The sequence below is a fragment of the Peromyscus maniculatus genome, chromosome 1 (genome assembly GCF_049852395.1).
Source record: "Peromyscus maniculatus bairdii isolate BWxNUB_F1_BW_parent chromosome 1, HU_Pman_BW_mat_3.1, whole genome shotgun sequence".
NCBI lineage: Eukaryota > Metazoa > Chordata > Mammalia > Rodentia > Cricetidae > Peromyscus > Peromyscus maniculatus.
Window position 1 is genome coordinate 39800729 of NC_134852.1, and position 27595 is coordinate 39828323.

Here is a 27595-nt window from a genome sequence, read left to right on the forward strand (position 1 = left end):
TCTTGGCGGTTGAGAGCCAAGGAATAGCACAAAGTTGACTTAAGCACAGCAGCTTACATTCCTGCTCCAGGGAAAGTTTTCCCCAATGTAACAACTCTGCTTTGTTAGGGGAAGATTTCCCCAGCAAAAGTTACAGTTCTGCTCTGCTCTGTTCCCCTGTGGCTAAGGTTCCCTCTCTTCTCTGCTCCCTTCTGAAAAAAGAAGGTCTCGCCTAAACCTCATTCAAGAGATTTATTGGTAGGGAAGAATCTGGGAAGGTTGCTTCCTCTAACAGAGTGGAAAAAGGCAGTTACCAAATGAACAGGTACAGGGCTTTGCAGAGCTTCTTAGTGGGGGAGTTTTTCCAGGGTGAACCTGTGCAGGGTGAGAATTGCTCAGATTCCAATCCCTGAGTTTGGACAAACCCAGAGATTGGTTTGATTATGTTGGGTAGGTTTTCCTGCTCATGGATTGGTTGTTTTTTGTGCTTAGTGGGTAGGGGCGGAATGTGTTTCTTTGACTCTGGTTTCAGAGCCATGGTGTGTTTCTTTCACTGGCCCTTTTTACCATTTTCACTCTGGTTTCAGGGGTAGGGTGTATTTCATTGGCTGCCACTTTTATACTACAATTTCACTTTATATTTGAAAAAAAGAACAAGCCATTTCGCATCTCAATGTATCTTCACAGACAGGATTGCAATTTTTTTTTTAGATTGGGAAATCTTGTTTGTTTCTTCCTTTTGATGTAGATTGTTTTCCTTTTCGTTCACTCACTGGAGGGTTCATAGACTGTCTCATGGCATGGGTGTAGTGTGCATTTATATACCTTTCTTATTCTAACTGCCTCAACAGGCACTACTATGACAGTGTCTGTCTGTCAGTCCTCATTGAAAATGACCCTGGAGCCTGTGTAGCCCTCCTCCTGCATTCACATGATCTGTCAGCACTTTCCTTTGGGACTTCTTTTACACTGAGCCAGTGCTGTAGCTTGCAGCTACACGCCCAGCTCAGTAGAACTGTTCCTCCATGCAGATTGTTTCATGTTTTATGGTGCTTGGCAAAACTCTACAATAAGACTGTCCTTTTTCATAGGCCAGCAGTCTGCCTTTGTCTTTCACCATTGCAGTTTCTGTCATGACTGACCACTTGTCGTTAATGTGACATATTCCAGCTGGCAATGTGTGAAAGTTGGAAGGTTCATCCAGGCTCCTGGTCATAGACCATTCTGAAAAATGTGTGTTTTTGTAGCAGCATGGACCAAACACTGGGCCACTGTTATTGAAAAGTCTGAGAGTGGAGCAAAAATGAGAGATACAGAGAAGGTACATAGATTAATTCACATAATTTCTCTGCTTTTTATTTTTAAATATTTGCACACTATATTTCATTCAGTGTAATAATGAACTTATAAATTCTAAAAATCTATAGTGATTTTAGTTTCTATACCCACTACTCCTAATTCTTTTCCAAGTCCCCACATCTCAGTTCCTACTATATTTCAGTTGCTCTTTAGAAAAGAAAAGGCTTTCAAGAGGTAACACATAAATATGGTAAAATAAAACTTTGGGACAGTATCTCCAGGACAATAAAAGTAAGTCAAATAATTTGAAAGATGGTATCCTACATGGGTGAAAAAAATGGCACTCCCTGAAGACATATGACTGCTAAATGCTAAGGGCCAAGATGGGGCTTAAGCCTCAGGAGATTTTGACCAAGAGGGTCCTTAGGACATCCCAGAATATGAAAACTATTTTATTCCTGTTTAAGTTATGAGCCAAATGTAGAATAGCACGAAACTGATTGAGTAGCAGACTATGAAAGAGTCAGATTAGCCCCAAGCTTCAATCCCTTTTCTGATAGCAGGCTGGCTTTCATAGACCAAGCCAGGCTCTTCCATCATTTTGCTGGAGAATTGACTGGATTTGTGCTATTAGGATGTTGGATGTCTCTCCCACATACTAAAATCTCACAACAGATATATACCTTGGTAAAGAGAAGGCAGAGTTGTTAGGTATATTCAAAACAACTCTCCAATTTGATATGCACAGAAGGGAATTATTTTCTTGTACTGCAACCTAAAACAAAATCTCCAGTGACTGAGGAGTTCCAGGTCTAGAGGGAAGACAACTGCTATTGTTTTGTTGACTGGAATGGTTGGGTCTCTATGTTTCCCTTCTAAACTTTTGTGGTTTTGCAGGAGATTAATGTAGTTGCAGGTGCAGATATAACAGTTACAGTCTGCCTCCTTGCTGGCCTTCTTTTGGTATTTGTTTCTACTGCTATGGAGATATTTGTCATTGTTTAGGCTGCTGAGACTCAGTGACTGTGGCTGTGGTGAGACTTCAGGCTGGTACTCAGAAATGGATCATGCACAAAGCAGTCCATCCAAAGCTCAGGGATTGTCATGCAAGTGGGTGCTCAATCGAATTGAGAGCTAGAGCATTGGGATAAGAATAGAGTAGCATGGCTTTCTATTCCAAAATCAAAGGAACAAATCATTGTGATGTCTTAGCAGTGGATCAGTCCATAGCAGTCCTCAGATGGATGGAGAACTTTGAAAGTAATTGAAGAGATGGATGAAGTGATAGACAGGTCTGTTGCTGTGAAACTTTACTGTACATAGTAGAAAGAGCCATGGAGGTTCATGCAAACTTGGCTTGTCATTCTAGACATTACTTGATTTTGAACACCCGGCCCATTGGAAAATGGTCTTTCTTAATGCTAGAGAATAGAAATGGAGAGTTAACTCAATGTAGGGGGCTTCCAAGTATTGCCTCCACAGGAAACACCAATAAGGTATTGGTGGGTATAATGTGAAGTATTCTACCCTCTATTTCAGTATGGAGTCATTTTAAATACCAACACCAGGTCTATCTCATTTTCCATCCCTACTATTCCAAGCAATTGAACATGTTATTGCTTTGCACAGCAGTATAGATCACAGCATTTTTCAGCAATATCTATGTTAGCTGATCTTCCTGTCCAATAACAGAACAATGGAGAAGTAATATGTGATGTCAACACACAACAGAACTATTTCAGCTAAGGTGATGAATGTAGTCAAGGTGATTGCAGGAGAGTTCTTGTAACTCGTAATAATCATATTATACCATATATATTTAGTCCCAGACAGATATCTCCCGATTCTCTCTATATGGATGGGAAATCTCCTACATGTTCCATTCCTGACATTGAAGGCAATGTTCCATGTCACACCTACATGTTCCATTCCTGACATTGAAGGCAATGCTGTTGAGCATTTGACCAATGCCTAATATTTTTGGTGAAAGTTGCAGAATGGGTAGGTCTTGGTCACAAAGTTACTGTATACAATATATAGTTTTTAAAAGAATGTGTTCAATGAATAGTACAATGAGAATTAATGACATTGAGGATTCAATACAAGTACAACATTATTTGAGTTGCTTTAATATGAAAAATCCTTCCTGAGCTTCTTTAATAAGGATTATTTTACAAGACCCTTAGTTTGAATACATAAAGATTAAAATAATTATATCAGGGTTAGAAGATATCCATCCAAATATGTTTCCACTATTCCAAAGTTATAAAGTGAAGCACAGTAATCTCATGGCAGTGTGCAAATCTGTAATTAAAACCACATACAGAGAGTGATAAAACCAGAGGACTCCCTAAGCCACTGTTTCCATCAATCTGCTGTACTCAAATTTGTCCCTGTGAGGATCATTGCATACAGGTAGTAGGATCATTCCATGCTTGGTTTGTTAACATTTCTAAATGGGTGATCTGAACATAGCCCTTTTTAGAAAGTACACTTTTGGGCCTACACATTAGTTATGGGCTAGATATTGTGAAGAAAGATATACCATGAAACTCTTTTTACAGGATGAATACAATTTCTCTATAAAAGTCAGATGCCCCACTTCATAGAATTAGAAAAGCAATCATAACTTTAACATAAAAGCACTAAATATCCAAAATAGTATTAACACATCTCATATGAGGTTAGTGATTCACAGGTATTGTAGCAAGTACAGCCTACAACTGAAACAAGGTAGATTGCTATAAAAAATGAATCTGAGTTAAGTTCCATTTGGAAATACATGTGGTTTAGTCTCTTTGGTTTTAGGTATGTACCAAAAAATGCACCCTGGAGTACACATGGCCTCTTCATCAAGTCTTCACTAAAACTTTCCTTACAGAAAGGACCTGGATTCCACATGGCTTCTTGCTGCATTCCTTTAGTCTCAGCCCTCTTGAGGCAGGGGCTGAGGAAGAGGCAGAGGTGGACACAGTAGGAGAGGCTGAAATTGACATGGAGACAAAGGGAGAGGGGAAGGCAGGTAGCTCTTTCTGAGTTGAATGTTTGCCTGTTCGATTTAGCAATGTCCAGGGTAGGCTGGGCTATGGAGAGGGTTCTTTTCTCAAGAAACTAAATATGAGTTAGTAAATAATTGAATTCTGTTTACTATAATTTACCCTGGACAAAGATAATTACTGCCCAATATCCCAGAGGCCAAAGTGTAACAAACTCTGATACTGTTACAGCACAGCATAGCACAAAGAGTTGAAGGTTCAGGAGATGCCAGGTTTCTTCTCACCCTTCTTCCACAGTGAGTGACAGACCTTCACAGATTCCAGCATGTGCTTGCTGAGGTGGGTTTGAAGCTTGTTAAATCTATCATGGTTGAGCTCCACAGTAATTCCTGCTTCCTCTTGGTGTTGAGGACAGTGGCTTGATGGCTTTAGCTCCTTCAGCTTTCTTGGAATTTATTTCTCTAGTTCTATTGATCTTGTATTCTATGATTCCTGGGTCTGCAGGGCCTGCAGAGTGTGGCTTTCTGAGCTTTCCCCTCCATTTGCTAGGCCATGTTATTAATATACCCTTCTCTGGCCACAGCAATGACCCCAGCCTCTCTCCTCTACCATGTCCTGATATTGGATTCTGACCAGAGAAGCTATGTGAAGAGAATTAGAGCCTTTTTCTTCCATCCTCACCTGGTTTAAGGGTGTGCTGGTGACACCTTATCTTTACTGGGCTTGATCGCTCCTGATGATGATGCAGTCTTTGCATTGGGTGGCTGTGAGAACCTGGAATTGGTTTAGTTCAGAGAGGGAGTTGAGCAGTTGGGAAGGTGAACTTCTGCCACAGGTGTAGTCATGTCTACAAAGTCCATGTTGGAGGCCAACACACTGTGCATGCCCCAGGCTCATCCTGACCAAGACTGCTGCTTCCCAATGTGGCATTGTCAGAAGCAAGATCCTCTTCTAGGCTCCCAGGGTTAGTGAAGTACAAGGGATGTTTCATGTTGGGGTGTGCTAAAGGGAGGAGAGATGGGTCTTGGTTTTCTTTTGTGCACTCATAGGCATCCAGAGGCACTGACAGATTTGCTGCCATCTCATGCGGTTTGTCATTCTCTGTTCCAGGCATGGAGCTTGTGGCAATACCAGGATTTCTGAAGGTTGTGAATGGGGACTGTTAATGACTTTTCTCCATCAATGGTTGGTGTCCTTATCTGGGAATCCAGGGTGCAGGAGTTGCAGAGTTCTGTTCTGCAGCTGAGGGAGTCTCTGGCTTGATGTGTGATTTCCAGGGAAGTCTCCCTTTGCACCACTGAAAAAGAGTCAAGGAAGAAGTCAGTACCTGGTAAGTGGGATGCCCCCTCCTTTCAGTGCACCTCTGCACTTAGGCCCCTACAAGAGCTGGATGACATTCTTAGGATCTCAGCCACAGCTGCAGATATTCAGAAACATCAGTCTGAGTGGAGTTCCAGTTGTAAGCACATTCACAAGTCTGAGGATTTTGGGTGAGTACCCAAAATTCACCTGGGCTTACACATGTCTTCTTTCAATCATTCTGAGAAACCTGGATATCTACATAGACAGAAAGAAACTTGATTCCATTTAGTTTGTTGGAGCATTCCTTTAGTCTCAACACTCTTGAGACAGGTCCATGACCAGGGTCAGGTCCAGGGCTATATTAGAGGCAGAGTCATAGGCAGAGGTAGAGGTAGTGGCAGAGGTAGAGGCAGTCTGATGTCAGTGAGTTCAAGACTAGCCTTATCAACATAGTGTGGTGGTATTGTGTTCCTAAAATATTGTGCACCCTAATAAACTTATCTGGGGTCAGAGAACAGAACAACCACTAGATACAGAGGCTAGAAATTGGTGGCACTCGCGCCTTTAATCCTAGCATTCCAGAGGCAGAAATCTCTCTGGATTTCTGTGAGTTCAAGGCCTCATTGGAAACAGCCAAGCATGGTGACACATTCCTTTAATCCCAGAAAGTGAGCCTTTAATCCCAGAAAGGGAGGGCAGAAAGCAAAAAGGTATATAAGGCATGAAAACCAGGAACTAGGCTGGTTAAGCATTGAGGCTTTTGAGAAGCAGTTCAAGAAATTAAAAGCAAATTAATAAATAAATGTGTTATATTTCCTATGTGTCACCCTGTAAAATGAAATGCCAAATGCCTCAGAGGCCGTAGTGTGAGTAACCCTGATAGTATGAGAGCACAGAGTATGGTAAACAGTTGAATGTTCACAGACAGGCCAGAATGAAGCAACACACCAGCCACTCAAGAAATCCTGGCTGTAGGTGACAGATAGTCTCTTAGGGAAGTGAAGTATTTGTTTTCAGAAAAAAAGAAACAGTTATTCAAGAGGGGGTCCTAGAGAACAGGAGAACATCTTTGCTATTGCCACCTCTGCAGGAAGATTAATATCTAAATTATTTAGAATTAGATAAAATACATAGATCATAAGAAAGAAGACAACCCAGGTATTAAGGGCCAAAGAAAAAGATAGTCCTCCCCAATTTCATAAAAAGGAGAGTGAGGACATACAAAGGTTCAGATTGAGGAGGAATCAAGGACATGCACATTGCACCTCCTAGATGCTATCCAAGGCCAACTAGAAAAGAAATGACAGATATACTGAGAGAGTTCTCAGAAGGGAATGTTAAACAGTGCTGGCAGGGATGGGAAGTTTTCCTCCCTTGTTGGATGTCAGTGTAGAGGATCCTCCAAAAGCCAAACCCTGGCCCAGCACATGGTTCACATATGCCTTTCCAAAGAACTGAATCTATTAGAAATGTACTTTCCCATCAATGTTGACTGCAGCACTGTTTGGAGAACAAGCATAGTGTCCAACAGCATAGCCATAGGTGAAGAAAATGGGATATCTGAAGAAAGTAAAGTGTTTTCAGCCATAGGGAAAATGAAGTTATGTTGTTTGCAGTATGTGGATTCAACTCAGGCTCCATGAGATGGCTAAGTGGATAAGAACACTGGAGTGATTGCAGAATCCCCAGGCTTGCTTCAGAGCCCCTCCTGGTGGCTTTCTAACTCTCTTAATTCCAGACCTTAGAGATGATGCCCTTTTCCGGCCTCTGTGCACACTCCACACATGTGTTCCACGTGAATTCAGGTGGACAACACACACACACACACACACACACACACACACACAAAATAAATTAAAATGTTAAATGGATGATTTCAAAGATGGAAACAACTTGAGATAAACATAGTTATGAAATGAAACTCTTCTCAGGAAGATGGTCACCCTTGTATATTTTCTCTTTAAGGTGGGTGCTTGATGGTGTATTCATGGAATCCTGTATTTCATATCATGAAATTTCATGAGGAGCTCTGTCCCAGACCAGTAATGATTAAAGGACTGGGGTGAGTGGTTTAAAATGGGAGGAAGTGTGGTAAGAACAGGAGTGTGTTTACTATAACAGTTCACTGTAACTCCTACAGGAAACATACCAAGTTCAAAGACTTTTATTTTATTTGAAAATAAAAGTCAAAGAGAATAATTACTTCTACCTTAAATAAACACTACCAGTGATTTATAGTATATGATATATTTATGTAACACATATTTCTACTTTGGCAACATGAATAGTAGTAAAATTATGAAGAAACCATCAAAACATGCTATATATACTTACCCATGGATGATATAACTGACTTTAGTTTCTCCAGTCACTTTTAGTGTCTTCAAATATTTACAAGAATAGAAACTATGTCTGACATTTATATATATAAATCCTTGCATCTACCAATTAATCTCCTTAACTCCAGATGTACCTACTTATCTACACATTGACCCAGATCTTTAAATCCAATGTATACATGTATATGTGTATCTACATCTCACTTTCTCTATGTTAAATAGTACTGTGTTCCAAAGTCTAGGCCAGCCCTTACATGACATAGCCAAAATAGTAGAAATTTCCATATCCTTCTCCCTCTGAAGGAAAAGCTGCCATTTGTCCAGAGAGGTGTACTTGGCAGCATTCTCTCTCTCCTGTTGAGCTCACCTCTTCATGGCCTCCCTCTCTGGCCTCTGCTCTTCTGTGATGGGCTGTGAGATGACTGGCCCTGGAATGTGGACATTCCTCCATGGAATTGGTTGGCGGCTGAAGTCTTGCAGTAGATGTTGGATTTGAGGTTTGGGAGGTGATGGGGCCTTGTTCTTGTCAGCAGAGGCAAACTCCCTCTGTAGTGAAGGGTGAGATGATGCCCTGTAGGATACTGGCCTAGAGACAGCTGGCTGAGGCCCAGTGCAAGACTGGATGGGGTTGGTTATGTTATCTTGTGTGGCACTGGTAGCAATAGGCAGAACTGGCTTGTCAGAGGCCATCAAAGAAGTGCTGGCAGGAGCTGGTTTAGATGGCTTGAGAATGGTAGGCTGAGCCGAGTAGGAATGAGGCCTCACAGAGTAAACTGTAGTGAGCCTGTGTGAAGCCAGGGAGAGAGGCTTTCTAGAAACAGGTCTGGCTTGAGGCTTGTCCAGGGCTGGCAAAGGCAGAGGTACTAACTTGTCTTTCCTAGGTGGGGGCAGCTCATAGTGGTAGGGAGACAGCTACTTGCAAACACAGCTCTCTGGTCTCTGAGCATTGCCCAGCTTTTTAACGGGCCTCAGGCCATCACATGGCACATCCTGTAATGATGTGGTTCCTAGGTCTGTCCTGGGATGTTTGTTGCACTTGAAATTTAGCAGAGCTTGAGTGATTTAGTTGCCAATTTTTTTCACTCTTTTTTCCAGTGTGTGAAAGGACCTGCATAGAGCATCTGCTTTCTGAGGTTATTTGAGGCTTTTTAAAGCTGCCGTGACTGAGCTCATGTATACTTTCTTCCTCTTGGTATGGGGATGGTGTGCTTCTCTTGTGTCTTGACTCTGTGACTTGATGGCTTCAGCTGCTGTATTTTGTGAAATTGTTTTCTCTGGTCCTATTAGTCCCATCTTGCCCCTGTACCCTAGCTACCCTGGGCCGGCTAGGTGCGGCTTCTTGAGCTTTGCCTTCCAAATGATTGTTGTTCATGTTGTCAATAACCCCTTCACTAGCCCCAGCATTTGCCCCAGGCTCTCTACCCTCCACCAGGTCCTGGTGCTGGATTTGGGCCTGAAGAGCTTCATGAAGAAGATGAGATAATTTCTGGTCTTTCTTGCTCACCTGTTCAGGGAGACCTATGATGCTGGAGCATTCCTGAACCCGATACCTCTTGGTGACTGTGGAGTCCTTAGAATGGATTGCTGTGGTATTTTCCCAGTGGTTTAGGTCAGTGAGGGAGTTTAAGATTTGGGGAAGGTGAATATCTGACATACTGTAGTCATGTCTTCCAAGTCAATGCTTGAGACCATGATACTCTGCAAAGACCCAGTCTCTTCTAGACCAAGGCTATTGCTTCCCAAAATGGCATTATCAGAAGCTCAGTTCTGCCTTAGTCTCCTAGTATCAGTGTAGTTCAGGGGTTGCTGCATGTCCAGGTGTGCTAAAGGGGGGAGGGATGAGCCTTGGTTTTCTCTACTGCCTTCATAGGCATTCAGCAGCTTTGATTGCTCAGCAGTCATCTCTTCCACATTGTTATTCTCTGTTTATTCCAGCCTTGGAGCTGGAGGCAAGGAAGGAATTCTGAAGGACTGTGAATGAGGGCAGTTAATGACCTGTCCCCATCAACAGGTGGTATCTTCATCTGGGTATCCTGGGTTCAGACATTGCAGCGGTCAGGACTCTGCAGCAGACAGTGTCAGGCCTGAAGTTGTCAATCTGCAGGCTGTCTCCATTTGCATCACTGAAAAAGAGTCAAGGAAGGAGTCAGTGCCTGGTAAGTGAGATGATACCCTCCTAAAGAGTACACATCAGCCCTCAGGTTCCTTCGGTAGTGGGTCATGCATTCCTATGAGCTGTGCTTGAGTAGCAATGGCACCACTTCAGTTTACAGACACTTAGTAATTACTCAGTTGTTCCTGGTGAATATTCCCTGTCCTGTTTCAGAGGAATGTTAATATGAGTATTTCGTTGTTGTAAGATCATGGCCCCAAAATTTCATAGCTATACTAGCCACATATGGTTTTAATTTTCCTCGCTGTCCTTCTGGACATATACATTCAAGCAATCTTGTGCTTTGTTTCACTTGAGATAATGTTCCAATCCGTAACAGCTGAACATTTACCTCCTGAAGTGGCCAATTTGGATGCCAAAATTCTGGTGCAATTATTGTCACAACTGCACCTGTGTCTACTAAACCATCCAAAAATGTTATTTATTCGTATTTTTAATTTTGTTCTTTGTTCATTTATAAAATTTTGCCAAAAAATTGCTTTGCGGTTTCTCCTGAATTTTCTATTCTCTCTGCCTCCGCTGTTCTATCACTCTGAGCAGCCTAGTTTATTCCAATAGGCATTTGGTTATTTAATTGCTCTGAGAAGGGGTTTCTTCTATAATGGCAGGAAAGGTCTGAAGTGAATTTTCTGTGGGGGCCTGCATGAGGCCCCTCTGGGAGTTTCCTGAGGACAGAGGCAAAGGATTACCTTATCTGTCCCTTGTTGATCTGCATTCATTGCTCCACACCTTCTGCATAATCCAGAAGGGAGGGATATTCTGTTGTAATTGTTCCTTGAATAAACCATCTTTCTAGGAATGCCCTGTTTACATTCCCTTTTCAAATGACCTTCTTTTCCACTCCCAAAACATATGACATCCTCAAAACTTTTGTAATTGCTTCTCCTATCCACATATCATCATAATAATGAGACTCAACATGTCCCCACTTTGGGTGCCAAATGTAGACAAATTTCTAAACAGTCTTATTAAATGAGAAACACAGAGCCAAATACAGGGGTAAAAGCCATAAAGATCAGAGTGATAGCCACCAACTTACCTTAGCTAAACATGTCACTGTAGCTTTCCAAGAGATCCTTTTCCTGTGTAACCTGTACCTTAATTGCCTTGCTGTTTTGCTTTTTCATTGGCTCTTAACACAGCCAACTCATTTCCTCAACACGGCCTCTCTATACAGACCTCCAGATCTCTATGGTTGGTAGTGGGATTAAAGGCATGTGCCACCATGCTTGGCTGTGTCCTTGAACACACAGAGACTCTGTCTGCTTGTGATCAGATTAAGGGCACGTGCCACCACTGCCTGACTTCTGTTTATAGCTGTCTATGACCTCTGATCTACAGGTAAACTTTATTTATTCACATACAAATAAAATGTCACATTTCCACACAAATACGATATCACCACACAGCTTCCCTTCTGTCAGTGCTTTCCATGGGATCCTACTGGAGAACACCTGGATAGGACAGTGCCAAGGTAGACACTGATCAGTCAACTCAGTCACCATGGTCATGACAGCTGTTAGGTAGGGGTAAGCACTGTTCATGAGCTGCTGGCAACAAGTGCTGGAGTCTGATGGCAGAAGCCATGCTGAACTCACAGCTGGGGTAGAGACCCTGGAGAAGTTGCACACATTTCTTGCTAAGGGCATGGCATTCTTCAGCACAGGCACAGAGGGCTGCAGAGCACTTTCTGTCCCAAAGAAAGGTACACTTTGGAAATTTTCTGTAGAAAGCAAGAGGACAGTGGGAAAAATGATGAGATGGCAGGTTTCTAGTTTCCTGGGGGGTGCTATGTAAGGAAATGGGGCCAATCAAAGAAACCCATTCTGACCCAGAAACCAGAGCTAGTGATAGAAACACACTCTGACCCTGGGACCTATGCCAGTGGAAGAGACACTTTAACCCTCAACACAGAACCTAAGAAGCATACCCTAACCCTGACACCAGAACAAAAGTAACACACTTTGTCTCTTGATTCAGATCCAATGAAAGAATATACCCTGTCCCTAAAATTAGATCCAAAATGCTAATAAGAATTCATGAGACCTCCCAACTGGACAAGAGGTGAGTGCCTGGTCTCAGCCTAGATCCCATCCCTGGGCACAAGCCATTCCAGGGAAGACCTGCCCAACTTGGCCCCAGGTTCTGGCCATTGGGCAGGATCATCTCCACCCACACCAGACGGCTCCCCTTCTCCAAGACCCCTGGCAAACCCTGCAATCTCCACACCCTGCCTGCATGCCCATCTGCCTAAGACCGCAGCCATTTCCCGAGACTTAGAGACCAGCCCCCAGCTCCCATCCTGCCCCAGACCTCCCATCTGGACAATAGGTGAGTGCCTGGGCTCAGACTAGATCCCATCCCTGGGCACCAGCCATTCTGGGGAAGACCTGCCCAACTTGGCCCCATGTTCTGGCCATCAGGCAGGATCCCCTCCACTCCCACTGGGAAGGCTCACCTTCTCCAAGACCCCCGGTAGACCCTGCATCTGGACAAGACCTCCCATCCTGCCCTGGAGCTCCCATCTAGACAAGAGATCTGTCAGCTCTGTCTGGACCAAGTGTGATAATAAGACCAAGAACGTATCCACAAGGATATGGACAGACATCAAGGCAGAAGTACATACAACAAAACGAAGAGCAATACACCATCACCAGAACCTAGCCCTCCTCCAACAGCTAGACCTGAACATCAAAAAATGGAAGAAGCAAAAGAAACCAGCCTTATGAATAACATAATGAAGAGGGTAGAGGCTTATATAGAAGGAATCACAAATGAAATTGAAGAAAAGTCAAACAAAAAAAATGGGAAAACACTATAGAAAACTAGAGGAAAGGACCAATAAAGCAAAAGAAAACAATAAAGCCTTGAAAGAAAATCATGAAAAAGCAATGAAACAGATAAAGGAAACAGTCCAAGACCTGAAAAGGGAAGTAGAAAAAATAATGAAGACACAAACAGAGGGAATGCTGGAAATAGAAAATCTGAGTAAACAAACAGGAACTTCAGATGCAAGTATAACCAACAGAATGCAAGAGATGGAAGAGAGGATCTCTGGCGTTGAAGATGCGGTAGAAGAAATAGATTCATCAGTCAAAGAAAACACTAAAGCCAACAAAGTCATGACCCAAAATGTCCAAGAAATCTGGGACACCATGAAAAGACCAAACCTATGAATAATAGGGATAGAGAAGGAGAAGAACACCAACTCAAAGGCACAGAAAATATATTCAACAAGATCATAGAAGAAAACTTTCCCAACTTAAAGAAGGAAATGCCTATGAAGATACAAGAAGCCTATAGAACACCAAACAGACTAGACCCCACAAAAAGTCCCCTTACCACATAATATTTAAACAACTAAATGTACAGAATAAAGAAAGAATATTAAGAGCAGCAAAGGAAAAAGGCCAAGGGACTTATGAAGGCAACCCATCAGAATAACACCCGATTTCTCAATGGAGACTTTGAAAGCCAGAAGGACCTGGACAGATGTAAATCAGACACTAAGAGACAATGGATGCCAGCCTAGACTAATATACCCAGCAAAATTTTCAATCATCATAGACACAGTAAACAAGACATTCCAAGTCAAGGCAGATTTAAACAATACTTACCCACAAACCCAGCCCTACTTAGAAAGCACTAGAAGGAAAATTCCAACCTAAGGAAGTCAGATACACCCTCAAAAACACAAGCAATAGATAATGCCACAGCAGTAAACCCCAAAGAAGAGAAGTACACATACACTACCACCAAAAAATAACAGGAATGAACAATCACTGGTCAGTAATACCCCTTAATATAAATGGACTTAATTCACCTATGAAAAGACACAGGCTTACAGAATGGATATAAAAGCAGGACCCATCTTTCTGCTGAATACAAGAAACACACCTCAAATTCAAAGATAGACACTACCTAAGAATAAAAGGCTGGGAAAAGACTTTCCAATCAAATGGTCTTAAGAAACAAGCAGGTGTAGTCATCCTAATTCCCAGGAAAATAGACTTTAAACTAAAATCAATCAAAAGAGATCAAGAAGGGCATTATATACTCATCACAGGAAAGATCCACCAAGATGAAGTTTCAATTCTGAACATTTATGCCCCAAATGCAAAGGTACCCACATATGTAAAAGAAACATTACTAAAGCTTAAACCACATATAAAACTCCACACATTAATAGTGGGAGACTTCAACACCCCACTTTCACCACTGGACAGATCTCACAAATCGAAACTTAACAGAGAAATAAAGGACTTAACTGATGTTATGACTCAAATGGACTGAATCCATATCTACAGAACATTCTATCCTAACAAAAAAGAATATACTTTCTTCTCAGCACCCCATGGAACCTACTCTAAAATCGACCACATACTTGGCCACAAGGCAAATCTCAACAGAAACAAAACAATTTAAATAACCTGTATCTTATTGGACCACCATGGCCTAAAGTTAGATTTCAACAACAACAAAAATTACAGAAAGCCTACAATCTCATGGAAACTGAATAATGTCCAGTTGAATCACCAATGGGTCAAGGAAGAAATAAAGAAATTAAAGATTTACTAGAATTTGAACAAAAGTGAATGTACAATATACCCAAACTAATGAGACACTATGAAAGCAGTGCTAAGAGGAAAATTCATAGCACTAAATGAATATATAAAGAAGTTGGAGAAATCTTACACTAGTGACTTAACAGTACATCTAAAAGCTCTAGAACAAAAAGAAGCAAACTCACCCAGGAGAAACAGACGCCAGGAAATAATCAAATTGAGGGCTGAAATCAATAAAATAGAAACAAAGAGAACAATACAAACAATCAATGAAACAAAGAGTTGGTTCTTTGAGAAAATCAACAAGATAGATAAGCCCTTATTCAAATTAACACAAAAGCAGAGAGAGAGCATCTGAAATGAAAAGAGAGATATAACAACAGACAACAAAGAAATCCAGAGAATCATCAGGTCATTCTTCAAAAACCTGTACTCCACAAAATTGGAAACTCTAAAAGAAATGGATGATTTTCTGGATAGGTAGCACATACGAAACTTAATCAAGACCAGACAAACTATTTAAATAGACCTATAACCCCTAAGGAAATAGAACCAGTCATTAAAGGTCTCCCAACCAAAAAAAAAAAACCCAGGAGCAGATGATTTAGCTCAGAATTCTACCAAATTATCTAAGTAGAGTTAATACCAATACTCTTCAATTTGTTCCACACAATAGAAACAGAAGGAACATTACCAAACTCTTTTTATGAGGCTACAGTTACCCTCATACCCAAACCACACAGAGATGCAACAAAGAAAGAGAATTACAGAACAATCTCCCTCATGAACACTGATGCAAAAATACTCAATAAAATACTGGCTAACTGAATCCAGGAAGACATAAAAAAATTATCTACCAGCCAAGTAGGCTTCATCTCAGGGATGACAGGATACTTCAACATATGAAAATCTGTCAATGTAATACACCATATAAACAAACTGAAAGAAAAAAAAACATGATCTTCTCATTAGATGCTGAAAAAGCCTTTGACAAAATTACACACCCCTTCATGGTAAAGATTCTAGAGAGATTAGGAGCACAAGGAGCATGCCAAAACATAATAAAGGCAATTTACAGGAAGATGACAACCAACATCAAATTGAATAGAGAGAAAATCAAAGCAATTCCACTAAAATCAGGAACAAGAAAAGGTTGTCCACTCTCTCCATAATTATTCAACATAGTACTTGAAGTTCTAGTTAGAGAAATAAGACAACAAAAGGAGACCAAGGGAATACAAATTGGAAAGAAGTCAAACATTCACTATTTGCAGACAGTGTAATAGTATACATAAGTGACCCCAAAAATTCTACAATGGAACTCCTACAGCTGATGAATTCCTTCAGTAATGTGGCAGGATACAAGATTAACACACAAAAAAATCAGTAGCCCTCCTATATACAAATGATAAATGGGCTGAGGAAGAAATCAGAGAAACACCACCCTTTAAAATAACACAAATAATATAAAATACCTTGGGGTAACTCTAACTAAGCAAGTGAAAGACATGTATGATAAGAACTTTAAGTCTCTGAACAAAGAAATTTAAGAAGATGTCAGAAAATGGGAAAGATCTCCCATGCTCATGGATAGGCAGGATTAACATAGTAAAACTGGCAATCTTACCAAAAGCAATCTACAGATTCAATGCAATCCCTGTCAAAATTCCAACACTTTTCATAGACTTTTCATAGACTTGGAAAGAAAAATACTTAACTTTATGTGGAAAAACAAAAAAACCTAGGATAGCTTAATGAATCCTGAACAATAAAGCAACCTTTGGAGGCATCACAATCCCTGACCTCAAGCTCTACTATAGAGCTACTACAGTAATAAAAACAGCTTGGTACTGGCATAAAAATTGACATGTGAACCAATGAAATCAAATAGAAGACCCTGACATTAATCCACATACCTATCAACATATGAACAAAGAAGCCAAAAAGTACCATGGAAAAAAGAAAGCATTTTCAACAAATGGTGCTGGCATAACTGGATGTCAACATGCAGAAGATTGCAAATATATCCATATGAGTTGCCATGCACAAAACTCAACTCCAAGTGGATCAAAGACCTCAACATAAATCTGGTTACACTGAACTTGATAAAAGAGAAAGTAGGAAGTAGTCTTGAATGCATCGGCACAGGAGATCACTTCCTAAATATAACACCAGTAGCACAGACTCTGAGAGCAACAATAAATAAATGGGACCTCCTCAAACTGAGAAGCTTTTGTAGAACAAAGGACATGGTCAGTAAGACAAAAGACAGCCTACAGAATTGGAAAAGATCTTCACCAAACCCACATCTGACAACAGGGTGATCTCCAAAATATATAAAGAACTCAAAAAAAATAGACATCAAAATACTGACCAATCCAATTTAAAAAATGGGCCACAGAGCTTAACAGAGAATTCTCAACAGAAGAATCTCAAATGGCTGAAAGGCATTTAAGGAATAGCTCAACATCCATAGTAATCAGGGAAGTGCAAATCAAAACAACTCTGAGATACCATCTCACACCTGTCAGAATAGCTAAGATCAAAAACCCTGAAGACAGATTGTGTTGGAGAGGATGTGGAGCAAGGGGAACACTCCTCCACTGTTCTTGGGAATGCAAACTGGTACATCCACTCTGGAAATCAGTATGGTGGTTTCTCAGAAAATTGAGAATAAGTCTTCCTCAGGACTCAGCTATACCACTCTTGGGCATATGCCCAAGGAAACTCAATCTTACCACAAGGACACATGCTCAACGATGTTCATATCAACATTATTTGTAATAGCAAGAACCTGGAAACATCCTAGATGCCCCTCAACTGACAATGGATAAAGAAAATATGGCATATATACACAATGGAGTACTACTCACCACTCAGTAAAAAAAATGACATCATGAAATTTGCAGGCAAATGGATGGAACTAGAGAATATACTGAGTGAGGTACCCCAGACTCAGAAGGACAAACATAGTATGTACTCACTCGTAGATGTGAGGGAAGGGACGGCCAGACTCCAACCCACAGCTCCAGAGAGGCTAGCTAACAGGGAAAGTCTCTAGGAGGGACACATGGATGACCCAGTGAACAAGTAGATGAGATCTACATGAGCAGGCTGGGAATGGGGGGAGGGGTGGCAGAGGAGAGGAGTGCAGCATGAGAACATAGGGAAATTGGAGGGTCGAGCTGGAACAGGAACAGAGTCAGAGGGCAGGGAGGGAGATACCATGACAGATGAGGACATCATGGGAATAGGAAAATGTAGGGTGCTTTTAGGAATCCACAAGGATGACCCCACCTTGGAATGCTGGCATTGGTCTAGAGGGTTCCTGATATGGTCTACTCTGGTGACCAGTCTAGTGAATAACCTATCCGCAATCACAGAGCCTTTGTCCAATGATTGATGGAGGCAGATGCAGAGATCCACAGCCAGGCACCAGGTTGAGCTCTGGGAATCAAATCAATGAGAGAGAGAGGAGGGATTCTGCAGGAGGAGGATGTCAAGATCATGATGGGAAGGTATGCAGAGATGACCAGGCCACACTAGTGGAGGCCCATGAACTGTGGACTATTGGCTGTGGAGCCCACGTGGGACTGGACTAGGCCCTCTGGATATGGAAGACGGTTCTTTGGCTCAAACTGTTTGGGGGGGCACCCAGGCAGGGGGATCGGGATCTGTCCCTGGTACATGGGCAGGCTTTTGGGAGCCCGGTGACTGGTGTGATGCCTTGCACAGCCTTGGTGCAGTGGGGAGGGGCTTGGACCTGCCTAGACTCAGTGTGCTGAGCTCTGCTGACTCCCCGTGGGAGACCTTGATTTGGGGGATGTGGGGTGGCTTGGGAGGGAGGGCTGGAGGGTGGAAGGAGAAAGGAGGGGGAAATCTGTGGGTGGTATGTAGAGTGAGTAGAAAATTTCGTAATAAAATAAAAAAATGAAAAAAAAAGTAATGAACAAAACACAGTTTGGCCCTGAAACCAGAGCCAGCTCTGCCAGTGAAAGAAATATGCCCTGGCCCTGAAATTAAAGCCAACTCTGTTCCTGACCAATGAAACCAACCAATCTGTGAGCAGGAAAACAAATCAATCTTTGAACAGAAAATCTCTTTGGAGAAATTCTTCCCCTAAAAAGCTCTTCTGCCTGTTTAGTTGTGGGTTGTTCTTTCCCACCCTGGCAGAGACAGCCATTCTCCTGGAAAACCTCATTCCAAAATGAATCTCTTTCTTAAAAGAGTCTTGGGTAAAGATCTTCATTAGCCTGCACAGAACAGAAGAACCTTGCCAAGACATTCCCTAGGGGGACTGAGCCAAAAAAAAAAATGCTTGTGGAGACATTCCCTTACCTGGGTTGAGTAACACTGAGCAGAAAAAAGTAACAACTTTTCCCTGGAGGCAGAGGAGATTGCTACATTTCTGCAAGGTTTCCCCTTTAGCAGAGTGAAGCAGAAGCAGCAACATCTTGGGCCAGAGAGAAGAAGCAGAGCTCTTAAGTGAAGGCAGAGTGAGATTCAGGTGTAAAGGCTCTCTCTCAGAGAGGAGCAGGATTGCTACATCCTGCAGGAAGACTATGTCCCATCCCACCCCCATCTTCAGATATCTCCTGACTTACTGACAAGTCAGGATACCTCTCCCACCAGAGCTGTCCTCTGGCTACTCTAGGTATACCGTAGCTTCCTGACAAATCAGGATATCTTTCCCTCCAGACCTGAGCTGTCCTACTGTGGCTGTACCAGCATTCACTGTACATAGAGTCAGCAACCTTGGACAGGAAGGAAAGGAACACCTAGGTGGAAAAAAGCTGGATGAGAAACTGTATCAGTTGATCTGGTTTATGAGCTGTCAGCATCTGTCCATTACCCAAGGAAGAGATCAGAGGGCTTCTTTGTGACTGTGTTGAAGGACAGGGCCGAATGTATAGAGTGCACCTTGAATGATGAACTCTAAGAATCTTTTCTTTGGGTTTTTTCCTAGAGGCCTTCCTTAGTCTGTGTTTCCCCAGGCAGGACTCACATCTCTCTTCTCTGCTTTTCATTCCTTTTTGGTAGGGTTTGATTCTTGGGCCAGCATGACCCTATATCGTTAAAGTAGTAAGCAGTATCATGGTGAACTTGCAGAAGCAGTGGTCTTTGTTCATCGTGAAGATGCTTGTAATTGGATGCTGTTGGTAGAAGCAAGCACTTGAGGGGCTGATTGTGAGTCTTGTTGAACATGTTACCTCTTTCAAATTTGTTGCTATTTGCTGCCCAGACTTGTCTACCTCTGGATGTTTTCTCTCCTTCTGGTCTTTTGTTTTCCTGAGATAGGCAAGTCTCTGTAGCCCCTGTTTTTCAGAAGCTTACAGTGTAGCTCACACTGGCCTCAGACACATGGGCATTCTTTTTATCTTGCCTCCATTCTTATAGTATTGAGGTTGTTTTGAGGTATTTCCCCTTAGTTGCTGGCCCTCCATGGGTGGGGTCAGCTTATGGCATTTTCTAGATCCAGGTGATGCCTGCATGCAAACTCAGGCCTACTTTTTAGTTGGTTTCTATTAAGCTTGTCATGGCAACTGCCTCAGTCCCCATATCTCTCCCCGACTTCACAAGCACCAATGACAAGACTCAGTCATGAGACCTATCTGTCCTGGGGCTCAAGGGTTTTTCGGAACTAAGAACTATTAGCTAACAGATTTTTCTAGAGCAGTGACATTTTCATCTATTACCATTCTTAATGCCCTGTAGTTCTAATCTTTGCACACAACTAGAATATAATCTTGAATGATTTATATAGAAATAATAATTTCTTAAGGCCATATAATACCTCTTTGTTTCTCCATAAAGAAGGTCAAGTGTCTTATCTTACTGTAGAATTATTGTAGTTAATGAACCCATCAATTGACAGTTCTGGGCCCATTTTCCTGGTATGTCAATGAGCATAATAGTTAGCAATTTTGTTCTCTATGCCAGGGAGTTTCTTTTTGACTCAGTATTTCAACTTATTATGGACAAGGAGTACAGGACAATGTATTCTCCTCTGTAACTGCTTCCAGTTGATACAGGGGCATAGTTGTCAAGGCCCTAAAAGGCTGAGAGACTAGTCAAAATCTGGAAGGCCAGTCATAGTCTGGGCAGTGGGGAACTTGTCAGAAGTATGGGCTTATCTGACCCAGCAGTAGAGACAGGGAACAATGACATTGGTTAAGTTGGTCCACATTAGCTTTTAGCAAGTCCAGAGCTATTAGTTATCAACTGATGCTTGTATGTTTCTGTCAGCCAAGTGGAAAACTGTTGAGACAAATTTAAAGTATGAACAAAAGTTAAAATTTATGAACCTTTTTGAACTTTTAAATATAGTAAGTAGAAAGGGGAGGAGTTCTAAGACCTAGAGAGACAAAAATATCATCCTCAAGAATAGACAGGTAGGGAAAATTTAGGCTCTACTTATCTGGAGTCCATTTGACCTCTGTGAAGTGGATCTTGGTTTTATGAATTTTTGTCCTCTGAAGCCTATACAAATTCTTTATAAAGTCCTTAAAATTTTAGATATATTAGTATTACCAATATATACCAAAATCCATATCATAGACAAAGCAGATAATGAGTACCTGTAAAACAGCAGGAATGGACTCATATCTGAAAGTTTGAGCTGTGTCTGCTTTGAGTGCTGATCTCAGTCCTCCCTCCTGGCTCTACTCACCTTAAAGACGGGTGTCTGGCGTGTCTTAAGCGGTTGTAGGATAGTAGATGGCCTAGGTGGAGAAGGGTGTTTGGACATTCGTTGACTGAATCTCCTTTGGCATCATCACCATCTCTGGTTGCAGGGCAGAGGCCTGACTCCCAGAGTAGGACCCAGAGCCACAGGCCTGCAGGCACTGCCTGAGTTCTCCAGGCATCGGAGGGCCCAGGCTGTTGAAGTCATTGTAATAGACCTGGCTGCCCTCCAGGTAGGAAGCTGCTAGCCTGTATCCTTGATTTGGCAACTGTGGTAGGAAAGGACTAAGGCATTGGGATCTAAAATATTATCACCCTGGGCTGTCCTAGACAAGGAGGAGAATGTGGTATTCTGGTCAATGACAGTTACAGTGAAGTCCTGGAGAGCAGCTCCCCACTGTTCAGTGTTTCCCGTGGGATCCCACTGTAGAACACCTGCATAGGAGAGTGCTGAGGCAGAGATCTGGCCCTCGTTAGTCAGCGCAGTCACCATGGTTGTGCCAGCTGGTAGGTAGGGGTAGGCACTGTCCATGAGCTGCTGGCAACAAGAGCTGGAATCTGATGGCAGGAGCCATGCTGCACTCACAGCTGGGGTGGAGACCCTAGAGAAGTTGCACACACTTCCTGCTATGGGCATGGCATTCCTCAGCCCAGGCACAGAGGCCTGCAGAGCACATTCCATTGCAAAGAAAGGTGCACTTTGGAAATTTTCTGTAGGAAGCAAGAGGAAAATGGGAAGAGGGTGACATGGAATCTGTGTGTCTTCCCTTGAAGATCTTTGTTTTCTCCTGTTTATACAGTCTGGGAGAGTCTGAGACCCATTTTTCCTCACATATCCCAAACAAATGGTTCAGAATAATTCTTGGTAAAGGACAGAATGGCATTCATTTAGTGAGCTGCTGTTCTTCCTGTGCTGGCATGGACTTTCTAGTTGATCCACATTGACCCTTGCTCTGACTGGACAACAGCCTTCTTTGCCATGCTTTGTCTTTTTCTGATTCCTGCTGTGACACTGCCTCACAGCTGTGTCCAGAACAGAAGTGTTTAAAGTAGGAGAACCTTAGCTTCCCATGCCTGTGCCTTTGTTCTGTTCTGTGCAGATGTTCCTCAATGTAGACAGAGAGAGAGTCTCTACCTAGATCAGTCTGGCCTGAAATCACACAGACTGGCCTGTCTCTGCATCAGAGTGTTGGCATTGTAGGTTCTTTCCATGTCCACCAGGCTTGGCTCTACTCTGAGCTTTCTTAATGAAATGACGTATCAGGACTTTCATAGATAAGAACTGTTGCCAGGTGGTGGTGGCACATGCCTTTAATCCCAGCACTCAGGAGGCAGAGGCAGGCGGATCTCTCTGAGTTCGAGGCCAGCCTGGTCTCCAAAGCGAGTTCCAGGAAAGGCACAAAGCTACACAGAGAAACCCTGTCTCGAAAAAAACAAAAAAAAAAAAAAGAATTGTATTTAGCTAAGAATCCCTTTGTCTTCTAACTCTCCCTCTTCCCTACTACTTTTATGTAAGTCACTACTTGTTATTTTTTAATATAAATTCAGCACACATCCAATATGACTACATGAATACAACCTGCTGATAACATTTCATGTTGAGTGCCTGTGTTTCACGTGACAGTTTAGGATTTCTAATGTAGCATGGGGTTCATCTCTGAATGAGATTGTTTCTTAATTAAAAGTTGGTTACACTGATTCTTCAATGAACACTTCCACAGTAATTGTTAATTTCTTGTAACTCTCCTATTTGGGAATCCTTGTGAGAATCCCTGCACACACTGGTGTGTCAATTCTTGTCCAGAGAACAACTGACTGTGGAGTAGCCAGTCCATGTTGATAACATCCAACCCTACCAAAAGAGGAGGAGAATGCTGTGGAAGATGGGTTAGATAGAGTGTAAGAGCCAGGGCCTAGAGCTGGATATTGTTTTCTATATGTGACAGGAAACCTTTACCTAGACTAATCTCAACAGTGTGGCTGCATAGTAATGGGTTGGGATATGAAAATGTCTTGTGCCTTTTTATTTACTCTGTGGTTATCTATTACATTAGTTCCAAACTACCTTTGTGTACATCCAGGGTCATCTCTGCAGTTTGTCTTCTTTTAGATCCATATTTTCCAGCCTCCGTAAGAACCATATCTAAATGTGACATTCAATTGCAGATATCTCTATCAGCATCAACAGTATACCCATTACACAAAAATTTAAAAGTATAGTAAAAAATAAGGGAGAAGTGATCCCTTAAAACATTATTTCTTTAATGTTTTAAAATTTCTTTCCTTACCTGCCATGGTCGGGGGGAGACTATCAGCAATCCAAGGTACAATGGAGCAAGAGAATTGTCCTTGTCTGATCAGCTGACCTGAGTGGCAAGTGTGTCCGGTATCAGACAGCACTTACTGGTCACTGGTCACAGGTGACCTATGATGATCCAAATTTGTTTACAGGCATCACCATGGCAACCCCAAGAGCCTACCAGGTTGGTAGGTTGGGTTGAAGGGCGAATGATGTCATAAACGGGGCAGCAGCCAATAAGAAAGCCGGATTCTGAGCTAATAGGTGGAATGGTTGGAGAGGATGCCAGGAGACTAACAGTAGCCATGCAGGCTGAGGTGTGTGCTAGTGAGAGGAGGCAATCCTGGCATGGAAGTCCCCCTCTCAGGAGATTTAGTCCAGGATATTGGCAGAGCTTCTTATATACAGTCAGTTCCCTTGGCCAGGAAGGAGAGGTCAGCATGGGAGGAGGGAACTCAGGTTCAGTTGATCTGGGTTATGAGCCATCATCATCAGTCCATGACCCAAGGAAGAGATCAAAGGGCTCCATTGTGACTGTGTTAAAGGACAGACTTGAGTGTATTGAGAGCACTTTGAATGATGAACTCCAAGAATCTTCTCTTTGGGTTTCTTCTCCTAGATGGCTTCCTTAGTCTTTGTTGTTCCAGGCAGGATTCATATCTCTCTTCTCTGCTTTTCATCCTTTTTTGGTAGGATTTCATTCTTGGATTAGGGTGAACCTATACCCTTAAAATGGTGGGAAGTATCATGGTGAACTTCCAGAAGCAGTGGTCTTCTGGTAATTGTGAAGATGCTTGTAATTGGATGCTGCTGGTTGTAGCAAGCACTTGAGGGGTAGCCCCTGTAGTTAGGGTGTTCATCTTGGGTCTCACTCTGGTGTCAGACACTTGGGCATTCTTTGTATCTTGCCACCCTTCTTACAGTACTGAGGTTGTTAGTCATTGAGTCTGGCCGCCTTCTCTCTTCATCCACAAGTATAATGAGTGTGACAGTTACTGAACCTTCTTCCTTCTGGCAACAGTTTCTGCAGAATCCTGGGCTCTAGCAGTCTCTGACATGCTTTTTTTCTGAGAAAGGTTTAAATAGATCCTGCAACACCTTGAGCAGGAAGGCATTTATTGGTATGTGGTGGTGGGTTACATGAAAAAACCAAAGTAGGTGTTTTTGTGAGTGTTGCAGCTTGATGGACAGGGATCTTGGCTGTTGAGAACCAATGAAGAGCACAAAGTGAACTTAAACAAAGCACCTTAAATCTCTGCTCCAGGGAAAGCTTTCAGTAATGTAACAAATCTGCTTTGTTAGGGGAAGGTATCCCCCAGGGAAATGTTACAGTTCTGTTCTGCTCTGCTCCTGTGTGGTTAATGATCTCCCTCTGCTCTGCTCCCTTCTGACAAAAAAACAGTCTCACTCAACCCTCATTCAAGAGATTTATTTTAGGGGAAGAGTCAAGGAGGGTGACTCCCTCTGCAGGAAGAAATAAGGCACCTACCAATTGAACAGGTACAGTGCTTATGTAGGGCTTCTTAGTGGGGGAGTCTTTCCAGGGTGAATCATTGCAGGGTAAGAATTGCTCAGATTTCAATCCGTGAGTTTGGACAAACCCAGAGATTGGTTTGATTATGTTCTGTAGGTTTTCACGCTCAGGGATTGGTTAGTTTTTGTGGTGATTGGGTCAGGGGCAGAATGTGTGTCATCGACTCTGGTTTCAGGGCAAAAGTGTGTATCTTTCACAGGCCCTTTTTTACAGTTTTCACTCTGGTTTCAGGGCTTGAATGTGTTTCTTTGACTGGCTCATCTGTCCTACAATATTTCTTCATATTTGAAAAATAAAACAACCCATTTCCCATCTCAATGTATAACACAGACAGGAATATATTTTGTTTAAATATGAGTAAACCTTTTTTGTTTCCTCAGTTTGGTTTAGATTGTTATCCTCTTCGGTCACTCACTGGTGGATTCATAGACTGTCTCATGGCATGGGTGTAGTGTGCATTTATATACCTTTCCTATTCTAACTGCCTCAACAATCACTACTATGACAGTGTCTGTCTGTCAGTCCTTATTGAAAATGACCCTGGAGCCTGTTTAGCCCTCCTCCTGCATTCACATGAGCTGTCAGCACTTTCCCTTGGGACTGCTTTTACAATGAGCTAGTGCTGTAGCTTGCAGCTACATGCCCAGCTCAGTAGAACTGTTCTTCCATGCAGATTGTTTCATGTTTTGTAGTGCATGTCAAAGCTCTGTAAAAAGACTGTCCTTTTTTATAGGCCAGTAGGCTGCCTTTGTCTTTCAGCCTTGCAGTTTCCTTCATGACTGTTCACTTCTCAGATAATGTGACACATTCCAAGTGGTAATGACTGTAATTTGGAAGGTTCATCCAGGCTCCTGGTCATAGAACATTCTGAAAAATGTGTGTTCTTATAGCGGCATAGACTGAAGTGAATCTGGGACTGTGTTATTGAGAAGTCTGAGAGTTGATTAAAAATGAGAGATACATAGATAAAGTACATAGATAGATAGATAGATAGATAGATAGATAGATAGATAGATAGATAGATAGATAGAACTGACTTCTCTGTTTAATTTTCATTTCTGTACTTTTTATTTTTAAACATTTGCATATTATTTTTCATTCAGTGTAATAATTAACTTACTAATTCTAAAAATCTATAGTGGTTTTAGTTTTTGAACCTTCTATTCCTCCTAATTCTTTTCCATGTCCCCACTAATCAGTTCCTACTATCTTTCTGTTGCTCTTTAGAAAAGAAAATGCTTTCAAGAGGTAACAAATCAATATGGAAAAATAAAACTTTGGGACAGCATCTCTAGGAAAATAAATGTAAGTTAAATAACTTGAAAATGGTATCCTGCATGGGGGAAAAATGGCACTCCCTGAAGACATATGCCTGCTAAATGCTAAGGGCCAAGAGAGGGCTCAAGCCTCAGGAGATGTTGGCCAAGAAGGTCCTTAGGACTTCCCAGAATAGGAAAAATTATTTTATTCCTATTAAAGTCATGAGCCCAAAGTAGAATAGCACCAACCTTACTGAGTAGCAGGCTATGAAGGAGTCAGACTTGCCGCAAGCTGGAACCCTCTCCTGATAGCAGTCTGGCTTTCATAGAACAAGCCAGGCTCTTCCATCACTTTGGGGGAGAATTCTCAGAAATTTCCCTATTAGGTTGTTGGCTGTCTCTCTCATATAATAAAATGTCAAGACAGTTGAGTATACTGCTACAGAGAAGGCACAGATTTTAGGTACATTCACAACAACTCTCCAATGATATCTGTACACATGCACAGAAGGGAAATCTTATCATGTACTGCAATTCACCACAAAATTTCTTCAGACTGAGGAGTTCTAGGTCCCAGAGGAAAGACTATTTCTATTGTTTTTTTTTTACTAGAATGATTGGGTGTTTACATTTCCCTTCTAAACATTTGTGGTTTTGCAGGAGATTAATGTAGTTTCAGGTGCAGCTGTAACTGTTACAGTCTGACTCTTTGCTGGCCTTCCTTTGGCATTGTTTCTGTTGCTGTTGGAGAGAGCTGTCATTGTTTAGGCTGCTGAGACTCAGTGGCTGCTGTTGTGGTGAGATGGCCAGCTGGTACTCAGAAATGGATCATGCACAAAGCAGTCCATCCAAAGCTCAGGGATTGTCCTGCAAGTAGGAGCCCAATGGAATTGAGAGCTAGAGCACTAGGGTAGAATAGTGTAGCATGGCTTTCTATTCCAAAATCAAGTCAACATCCCATTGTGATGTCTTAGAAGTGATTACATTAGATGGATGGAGACCTTAGAAAGTAATTGAAGAGATGGACACAGTGATAGCCAGTTCTGTGGCTGTGAAGCTTAACTGTACATAGTAGAAGGAGCCATGGAGGTTCATGAAAACTTGACTTGTCATTCCAGACATTACTTGAATTTGAACACCAGGTCCATTGGAAAATGGTCTTTCTT

At 42.1% G+C, this 27595-nt stretch overlaps 1 long non-coding RNA gene across 2 annotated transcripts; it reads right to left on the minus strand.

Moving 5' to 3' along the window:
* Positions 1-3391: 3391 nt before the first annotated feature.
* LOC121826182 (uncharacterized) lies at positions 3392-27595 on the minus strand. 2 transcript variants are annotated; one of them, XR_013052954.1, is made up of 3 exons: positions 23626-27595; positions 8283-10038; positions 3392-5571 (listed from the first exon to the last, which is right to left on the minus strand). It is a non-coding gene; the product is annotated as an uncharacterized LOC121826182 (long non-coding RNA). The 2 variants fall into 2 exon arrangements; XR_013052953.1 differs by having other exon boundaries at positions 8283-20911.